A 10,496-nucleotide genomic window follows, 5' to 3' on the forward strand; every position below is an offset into this window, starting at 1 on the left:
GAAATATCATGTCATTTTTAAACATATAAATATTATGATTATAATCTTAAAGCTATCTTTGTAAGAAGGTGAGATGGTAAAAACCGAATGTAAAAAATAAATGTGTAAATCCTATCTTGTAACGATATGATTCCTAATATGGCACTGTAATGGGGTACAATGTCCTTTCAGGTTCATTGAATTTTCTTGCTAGTTCATTGAATGTGCTATCATCATTTTCTTATTTTTGTTTATTTAGATGAGATACTTTTAATTAATTTTATGAAATAACAATTAAAGATCTATAGCTTGTTTTTAAATATTATTATAGAATAATATTTTACAAATAAATATTTAATATATTACTATTATTATTATTTTTTTTAAATATGATTAAATATGTTATTAGTATTATTAGTTTTTAAGAAGTTTAATTGGTAATGGTTGTGAAAATGAAGTAGGTTCAAAGTTCAAATCCTCTTATTCACTTATGCAAAAGGTATAATAAGCACTTAAAAGTTATAATGGTAATCTAGTTCCCAAGCATTGATTCATCTAGGTACTATATATATAGTTACTCATTGCCATAATCTTGAATTTCTTTAAAACTTGTAAATTAATCAATTTTTTTAAGAATCAAGAATCCTTAAATAATAATATATCTACATTTTCCAAAGAAACCATCTTTGGACTTGAAGATGAGCCCAGATCAATATAACAATATTCATAAGCAGATAGTCATTACAATAATATTTCTTAACATCATCTCACTCAAAATAACAACTAAAGGTAACTCCAATGGAGTATTTAATGAGACTTTTGGAAGCTTTTCAGGTAGTTTGTCCGGTTTAATTTCTCTAAAATCCACGAAAAATTTATTGAAATCACAAGCTAATCAAAGTACCCTATAGATTTTTCACAGTGCTGAATCCATATATACCATAAAAAACCAGTTTAAATAACATAAATCAGACTAAAAACAATTCCCTTATATAATGTTTGCATTTATGATATATATAAAAAATATATATATATCCAACACGTGGAACGTAACTCTATTTATAAAAGACACGTTTGCGTTTATGATAGATCAAATATGACATATATCCACCACTTGTAACACACATTTGTGTTTGCAATTGATTAATAATGCTTACAGTTCCTGATTTTAGACTCCTCCTTACCGATCTGCCTTATCTAATGTCCATGGTGATATTACATCATTGTTTGGCGTTGAATACGACATAATTGTAGATATTTCAAAATAAATTTTTATCTACAATTTGAGCAAGCTCCTCTACGTAGGAATATGAGCCGTCAACGAAGCAATAATTCAAGATACCAGGAGCCTGTGGAGAGTGAAAATGGCGATAGGGTTGGGTTCTGACCATTAAATTCAAGATACTTGTAGAGAGTGAAAATGGCGATCGAGTTGGGTTCTGACCAATAAATTCAACATACCAGGAGGAGCTTGTAGAGACTGAAAATGGCGATCGAGTTGGGTTCTGACCCAGCAGTTCAGAGATGCTTAGAGTTCTGCGTTAAACTCACCAGTACTGCTCTTCTCCTTGCATTGGTGGCGGCCTGGGCATTCTTCTTCAGGGGAAGAAAATTGAGGTTGCCTCCGGGGCCGTTTGCATTTCCGATTATTGAAACCTTCACATGATGGGAGAACTTCCACACAAAGCGTTGGCAGAGCTTTGTCTCAAATACGGGCCACTCATGTCTCTACGCCTCGGCTCCGCCCTCACCTTAGTCGTCTCCTCTCCAGATGTGGCCAAGGAGTTCCTCAAGAGACATGATGTGCTTTTCGCCAGAAGACCTCCATCCTCCGCCACTAAGTACTTGTGGTACAACTCCTCCAACATCACATTTTCTCCCTATAGCCGCTACTGGAGGCAAATGCGTAAACTCTGCGTCGTACAGTTGCTGAGCTCAAGACGCATAGCTTCCTTTCACTCCATACAAGAAGAGGAAGTCTCTACTATGATTCGCGCTATTGTTACTTCATATCATGAGGGCTTTTCACCCGTTAACATTAGCAAGGCGGTGTCAGCCCTTGGGATTGATATAATCTGCAGGATTGCCTTCGGTAAAAAGTATTGTGACCAAGACCTAATTGGTGGCATTGAGATCAACTCAATGATCAAGGAAACGTTTGTGTTAGCAGGGTTTTTTAACATCGGATATTACATACCATACTTGGCGTGGATGGATCTTCAAGGTCTTAACCGTCGATTGAAGGACAGACACAAGATCCAAGACGACTTGTTAGAGAAGATACTAGAGGAACACTTTTCGCAGAATAACCCCAACGCCATGCCAGACCTTGTGGATGTTTTTCTCACCGCCTTAGCGGATGAGAATTTGGGGTTCCAAATTACGCGAGATAATATAAAATCTCTCATTTATGTATATTACTTGTTGCTTCACACAAGCATTTATGGATTCTCTAGCGATTTAGGTTTCTATGGTTGTCCATAAAATATGACAATGGTGAAATTGATTTGATTTGGATGTCTTTTATTGGCAGGATATCTTGTCCGCTTGGTCGGATACATCCTCTGCAAGCATAGTATGGGCAATCTCCGAATATCTTGCCCGCTCGGTTGGATACATCCTCTGCAAGCATAGCATGGGCAATCTCTGAATTGCTGAGAAACCCGCCAGTGATGAAGAAACTTCATGAAGAGCTGGAACGCATACTTGGAATGGGGCGTGTGGTACAAGAATCTAATCTGCCTCGTCTCGTTTATTTACAAGCTGTGGTGAAAGAAAAGCTCAGACTTCACCCGGTGGGGCCTCTATTGTTAGAGATAATGGAGAATATTCTAGAATAGTGAATTGGTTCAGGATAGCTTAGGATACTAATAGTTTCTATTTCTTAGGGTATGGTTCTAATTTCCTTGAAACCGTGCGTGCTATTTATGATAAAATATGAGAATCCAGATTTTAATTATTAATCAGATGCAATTACATATATACAAGAAGTGTTGTCTCAAGATAGGTAAGCTATCTTGGACACGCAATCTGTTGGTTGAGAGAATATCTCAACCACACACCAATGTAGGAAATAGATCCTAACTACTAGGAAGAGACTCCTTAACTTAGTAAGAATCACAACTAAGACAAGTGGGAGTTACATTTTCCAACACTCCCCCTTAATGACTACTTCTCTCAATATCAATCTGCAAAATCTAGTTGTGGTCAAACATAAAAATAATATGTTGATGTCCATATAATAGAACAACCATCTATTGAAATGCATGGGTGCCAACCGCTGCAACCGCCAGTCTTGTAGGATATCCTTCGCATACATGGTTCTTTCAACCATTATAACTGCACACCTGTATTTGTACCTGTAAATCCCCCTCCATCATTGCTAACCTAGGTTTTGTCGGATTACCCGTAACCATGCATTGGGTTTTATCGGATCACCCTCAACCATGCCACGAAGGCTAAACACAGCCACCAAGGCTCAACACAACCACGAAGGCTCAACTCAACGACGAAGGCACTCCAGCCACTCTGAGCCACAAACTTGTCGCTAGGGCACTCTAGCCACTTTGGGCTACAAACCTGCCACTCGGGCACTCTAAAGACCCGACTCAACCAGGTAGAGGATTTTCTCAGCTAACCCTAAACCATGCCAACAAGAATCTATGTCCCACTTCACTATTACACGTGGTTTTTGGCTTACCACAAACCAACACTACAAATACAAAGTGGTTTTTAGATTACCACGAACTGTATGGGGATAGACATGCCTTACAAGGGTTACATTTCACACTCCAACTCTGGACTTACTAGGTACACAGTTTACAAAGACCACTATAAAAAACCCTAGACATGCTTACAATTGTATGTGACATATACTATGAGTCTGCTTTATTTCAACACACAATATTTTACTTTGTTTGTTTTCATTTGTTGTTATTGCTAGCTCTCATCGTCGGATTGAAAATGGGAAAATGAGCTCTGATAGGGTTTTCCATTGCATTAGGATTTGCAGGACCGTCAGAGCGGTACGCGAGTCTAATCTTGTTATTCACAAAGGAAATTTCCTGTGTCGAGATCTATGCATATGGCGAGTAAAAAGGGTTTCACCAATGGAGTCCACACCTCGTTCAATAATGGGTTAAAGATTTTCCTTTGAGTTATTTTGACTAGTGTCTTGTAGATCTCATTGTTTGCAATAAACAATCTCTCCGGATGGGTAGATGGGAGATCGATGGTATTTTTGTTATCAATATGCTAGATGGCTCCTCTACGAGCGTGATCCTCTGCTCAATAATGTATTTAATTGTTGGATCTAGTTTTTTTTGTGGTGATCCCAGGCTCTAAGGCCTTGTGTTGGTCAGATTCATCTTTTTTTCTTATGAATCTAGGAGCTGGGGCCACAAAGTAGTGTTCCTATAATCCAATAATCTTCGAGATCTTTTATGTTGTATTTTTTATTGGTATAAGAGCTCATTTTCCCATTTTCAATCCGACGATGAGAGATAGCAATAACAACAAACGAAAACAAACAAAATAATTATTAAACTTTTTATTTTCTTCAGCCCAGGAGCTGCCAAGCCCACAAGGGGCCACGCCCTCAAGGCTCTAATACCATGATAAAATATGAGAATCCATATTTTAATTATTAATCAGATGCAATTACATATATATAAGAAGCGTTGTCTCAAGATAGGTAAGCTATCTTGGACACACAATCTGTTGGTTGAGAGAATATCTCAACCACACACCAATGTAGGAAATAGATCCTAACTACTAGGAATAGACTCCTTAACTTAGTAAGAATCACAACTAAGACAAGTAGGAGTTACATTTTCCAACAATTTAATGTGTGATGTACATGGACAATGTAGAGCGTTCTGAAAAGCCGGACTCTCCTCATTCAGATTCTCTATAGAGCTGACCAGTGGATGTTTTTTATTAATTCAAACATTGCTTTTTAACATGGTATCAAAGCGATAGAGCTGAGAAACCTATTCGCTGAGTGAGGGATTTGTCCGACGCGCCTGAGGCAAAATCGTTGCGTGGTTTGGAGGAAAAATCGCACTGATCCCACTGTGAGCCTTCCCCATTTTATTTTGGAAGACCATCGTGAATCCGTGTTGGATAATCGCATCGCCCATCGCAAATCTGTGTTGGCTAATCGCGCCGACCGTGCAAACAAAAAAAAAGGGTTGCGTCTTGGCGGTCACTGCCAAGAGAAGGTTGCGTGGAGACAGAGGTCTGTGGAGAGAAGGTTGCGACGACCCTGTATGTGGTTCCTCACAGGACTGCCGTGGAGAGCACGCAGTGTGGTGTAGACTTGCCCGGAGGCCGCGTGGAGAGGGCGTGCAGAATGCAAGGGATCAACCAGTGTTAGAGGCTGTTGAAAATACCAGAAATTGGACTCGCGGAGATCAGTGATTTCTATCTTTGACATAGATCTCGGGTAGATCTAACATATATTTTTTTACGCATCAATTTTTTTTTTAATTGCCGAGATGAATAATCAAATGATTGAAGCATACTTGAATGAGCATAACAAACTCGATGGCTCCAATTATGCGAATTGGAAATTGAAGATGCAGACTCTGTTAGAAGTGCAAAGTTCTTGGACAATTGCAAATGGGGATGAGCAGAAGCCAACAGCTGGATCAGCATTGATCCTAGTTTGGGAGAAGTAAGAAGGTAAAGCAAAGACACTGCTGAAGATGTCAGTGAAAGACTGCATCATACCACATATCACAAAATGTAAATCAACAAACGAAATCTCAGGAATTTTAAAGGATTTGTATGAGATCAAGAATACAAATTGTCTTATGTTCCTGAAGAGTAAGATATTATCCCTGAAGATGGAGGAGAATGAAACTGTTGCTGCCTTCATAGCGAGGATCAAATATCTGAAGAAAAAATTGGCAGACATTGGTGAAATAGTTGCAAATACAGATCTAGTAACAAATACCATGAATGGTGTGACCGATGACTAACAAATGTTTATCACTGGGATAAATGCGCGAGAGAAAATCCCAAATTTTGAAGAACTGACAAGAATATTAATGCAAGAAGTAGAAAGAAGATCGACTCTGAAGCCCACAGTGCAAATCTTACGTTGATAGCAAAAAAGAACTTCTTCAAAAGAAAAGGAAATCCGCAACAACAAAATGGAGGAAACTCACAGAAAATACCAAATCAGACTTAAGGTATGCATCCGAATAGAAACAACTATGTAATTAAATGTTCTTATTGCGAAAAACTTGGTAATATAGCTAAGGAGTGTAGGAAGAAGAAATATCATGAACAACAACAGAAGAAGAAAATACATGCAGGTCATTTCACAAATGATAATCATGAGTAGAACTTCAGATTGTTCATGGTAGACTATGATGAGAATGTTGATGTAGACATCTGGTATGTAGATTCGGGAGCATCAACACATATTACGGGAAATAGACAATGGTTCGAAGATTTTAAAGAAATCAACGATGGAGCACAAATCTACCTAGGTGATGATAGAAGTCATCAGATCAAAGGGTGTGGGAAAGTTTCTGTCATTTTACCTAATGGTACTATAAGACAAATTCATAATGTCATGTATGTGCCTAGTGTAACAAAGAACTTGATTTCTGTATCCATGATTACAAATAAAGATCTTAAAGTTGAATTTTTTAAATCTAACTGTTATATTAAAGATTTGTTAGATGGCATGAAGACTATTGCTACAGGAATTTGAACAAGAGGTCTGTACAAATTGGATGTAAGACAAGCGCTAGTTCGAGCTTTGACAACAGTGAGTTTGACTACAGAAGAGATATGGCATCAGAGATTTGGTCATATCAACTACAATGATTCGTTGTTACTTCAAAAAAAAGGAAATGGTAAGAGATCTTCCTATCTTAAAACAAGTGCACAATGATTATGATGCCTATACATTAGGAAAGATGCATATAAAGGAATTCCTTGTTCGAGTAGAGAAGAAACAGAGAGACATACTTGAATTAGTGCACACAGATCTTTGTGGACCCATGCAAACAAAGTCATTAGGAGGTGCACTTTATTTTTTATTGTTTATCGATGACTACACAAAGTTTTCTTGAGTATATCTTTTGAGTAAGAAAAGTCACAAATTTGATTACTTTAAGCAGTTCAGAAACATGATTGAAAAGAAAACATGGAAGCATGTAAAATTTATCCACTCCGATCAAGGGGAAGAATACAAAAAGGATGAACTTATCAAGTATTGTAAAGACCATGGGATATTACAACAATTCACAGTACCCCATACTCCTTAGTAGAATGGAGTAATGGAAAGAAAGAACATAACATTGGTGGAATGTGCTAGGAGCATGTTGAAAGGTAAGGATCTTTCGAATGGTTTTTGGGTTGAAGCATTGAATAATACAATTTATTTGAAAAATAGGAGTCCTACAAAGAGTCTTGAGTTTAAAACTCCTTATGAAGCATTATATGGATCTAAACCTACAGTAAAACATTTAAGAGTGTTTGGGTCTAAAGCATTTGCCCATATTCCAAAGGAAGACATAAGAAAACTAGATTCAAAAGCCATCTTATGTACATATATAGGGAATTGTTCACAATATAAAGCTTATAGATTATTTAATCCCTCTACTCATAAGATTTTCGTTAGTAAAGATGTCATATTCCATGAGCAGGATCATGCAGAATATGATAAGCCCAATGAGGAATGGGGTATTCCATTCTTGGTGGAAGAAGGATGTGATGAATCAGGTGACGGAAATAAGCAACAACAGATGTAGTAGCAACAATAGTAGGAAGGAAAAGAAGATGATGTAGCTATCAATCCAAGTCTAGAAAATGATGATCAGACAAGGTTTGAAGCTACCCCACCACTCAGGAGATCTGGTAGGAAAGCTCAGTTGCCAGCAAGATACAGGGAAAATTCTCTCATAACTAGTATGATGAATGTTGTAGAACCATCTAGTTATAAGGAAGCAAATGAATGTAGTGAATGGAAAACAACTATGGAATATGAATCTATAATCAGGAACAACACTTGGGAGCTGGTTGAACTTCCTTGAGGGAAACAAACCATAGGATGTAAATGGTTGTATAAACCCAAGATTAATGCAGATGGAACCATAGATAAATTAAAAGCTAGATTGGTAGCAAAGGGGTATTCACAAAAAGAAGGTATTGACTATGAAGAAACCTTTGCCCGTGTAGCTAAAGTAAATACCATCAGAATGTTAATTGCTTTTGCTACTAAGAAACATTGGATGATTCACCAACTAGATGTAAAGTCTGCATTTTTAAATGGAGAATTGAAAGAGGAGGTTTATTTAGAGCAACCCGAGGGGTTTGTCCAAAAAGGGAAAGAACATTTAGTTTGTAGATTAAAGAAATCTCTATATTGGCTAAATCAAGCACCCATGTCCTGGTATGAAAAGATTGATTCATTTTTTCTGCAACTTGGCTACAACAGAAGTAAAAATGACCCTAATCTGTATAACATGAAAGATGAACAGGGGCACATAGTGTTGATTTCTTTGTATGTAGATGATCTAATTTTTACAGGTGATGTTATTGCTCTAATAAGATAAATCAAGCAAAAAATGTCACAGGTGTTCGAAATGAAAGACCTTGGTGAATAAAGATATTATTTGGGTCTTGAGATTTGGAGAGATTCAGGACAGACTTTTCTGTCCCAGGGTAAGTATGTCAAAGGTCTACTGGAAAGATTCAGGATAGATCAGTGTAAGGCTGCAGCAGTACCATTACAACAGAACATTAAACTTTAGAGTGAGGATGGCTCTAAAGAGGTAGATGCGACACTTTATAGACAACTGGTTGGGAGCCTAATCTACCTGACCACTACTAGACCAGATTTGGCTTATGCAATTAGTGTGCTATGTCAATACATGTCCAAGCCAATTGAGAGTCATTGGAATGCAGTGAAATGGGTTTTGAGGTATCTACAAGGTACTATAGACTATGGTATTATTTATACTGATTCCCCTGATGTTAGATTGACAGGATTTACAGATTTCGACTGGGTTGGAAATGTAGATGACTGTAGATCCATAATAGGCTATGCATTCAACATTGGATCCGGGGTAATTACATGGAGCAATAAGAAACAAAACATAGTTTCCTTGTCTTCAGTGGAAGCAGAGTATCAAGCCATGTGCGCAGCAATGTGTGAGGTAGTTTGGTTGCAAAGACTTATTGAGGATGTTGGGGAAGAATAGAAAGATGCAACAACAATCAGATGCAACAATCAAATTTCAATCAAACTTGTTAATAATCTGGTGTTTCAAAAGAACACTAAACACATTGATACACAATTCCACTTTGTCAAGGAGAAAGTGAAATCAAAAGAAATCCATCTAGTATATTGTAATACATGTGATAATGTTGAAGACATTTTCACTAAGCCTCTTGGCAAAATTAAGTTTGAAATGTTTAGGGAGATGTTAGACATATTTGTGAACCCCTTCTCCATTAAGGGGTACTGTTAGATATAATGGAGAACATCCTAGAATAGTGAATTGGTTCACGGTACCTCAGGATAGAAATTAGTTTCTATTTCTTAGGGTATGGTTCTAACTTCCCTAAAATTGTGTGTGCTATTTAATGTGTGATGTACATGGACAATGTAGAGAGTTCTGTAGAGCCAGACTCTCCTGGTTTAGACTCTCTATCATAACATTATTACTTCCCCACATATCAATGGAAACGTGCCATGTGTTGGGCTTCGAAATCCCCATCGAAACTCGGCTTGTGGTGAATGCATGGGCAATTGGAAGGAACCCAAGGTCATGGGGGGGAGGATTCTGAAAGTTTCAAGCCAGAGAAATTCATGGAAGAAGGGTTCCTAGACGCCAAAGTGGAAAATTTTGAGTTGATTCCTTTCAAAGCGGGTAGGAGAGGATGCCCCGAACAACAAACAACAATGATCGTTGTAGAGTTTGTTGTGGCGAAGCTCTTGCAGTGTTTCAATTGGAGGCTTCTTGATGATATGAATGAAGAAAAAATGGACATGTCTGAAAAGAATGAACGAATTATAGTATCCCGGGTAAAGGATCTATGTGTTGTTCAAACTCCTCGGCTTTCCGTACTATAATTGTTGATGTTGGTATATATTGCTACAACTCCTCGACTTTTCGTACTATAATTGTTGATGTATGTATATGTTGCTACAACTCCTCGGCTTTCCGTACTGTAATTGTTGATGTATGTATATATTGCTACAACTCCTCGGCTTTCTATATTGTAATTGTTGATGCATGTATATATTTATAGGGTTGTCTTTCTTGAGAGTTTAAATCTGTCTAGTTTCAATGTTAGATGAAAAATAAATTTGGCAGTTTCAATGTTGGATGGAAAAATAATCTATCAAATATTAATACTAATCAAATGGAAGAAGGAATAATCTGTCCCATTGATATTATCATTAAAATTTTATTTTAAAATAATTTAATTATTTTAAAAATATCTCCATACCAACCATATGACTAACTGAAACAATTAACATATTCCAA

General features: G+C 37.2%; 1 pseudogene; it reads left to right on the forward strand.

The window, feature by feature from the left end:
- Window positions 1-1,465: 1,465 nt before the first annotated feature.
- LOC149233128 (cytochrome P450 71AU50-like) lies at window positions 1,466-10,078 on the forward strand (annotated as a pseudogene).
- Window positions 10,079-10,496: the final 418 nt, after the last annotated feature.

Source organism: Pinus tabuliformis, chromosome J, assembly GCF_031772625.1.
Source record: "Pinus tabuliformis cultivar Carrire ecotype Pingquan chromosome J, CPIR1, whole genome shotgun sequence".
In the NCBI taxonomy this organism is placed as follows: Eukaryota; Viridiplantae; Streptophyta; class Pinopsida; order Pinales; family Pinaceae; genus Pinus; species Pinus tabuliformis.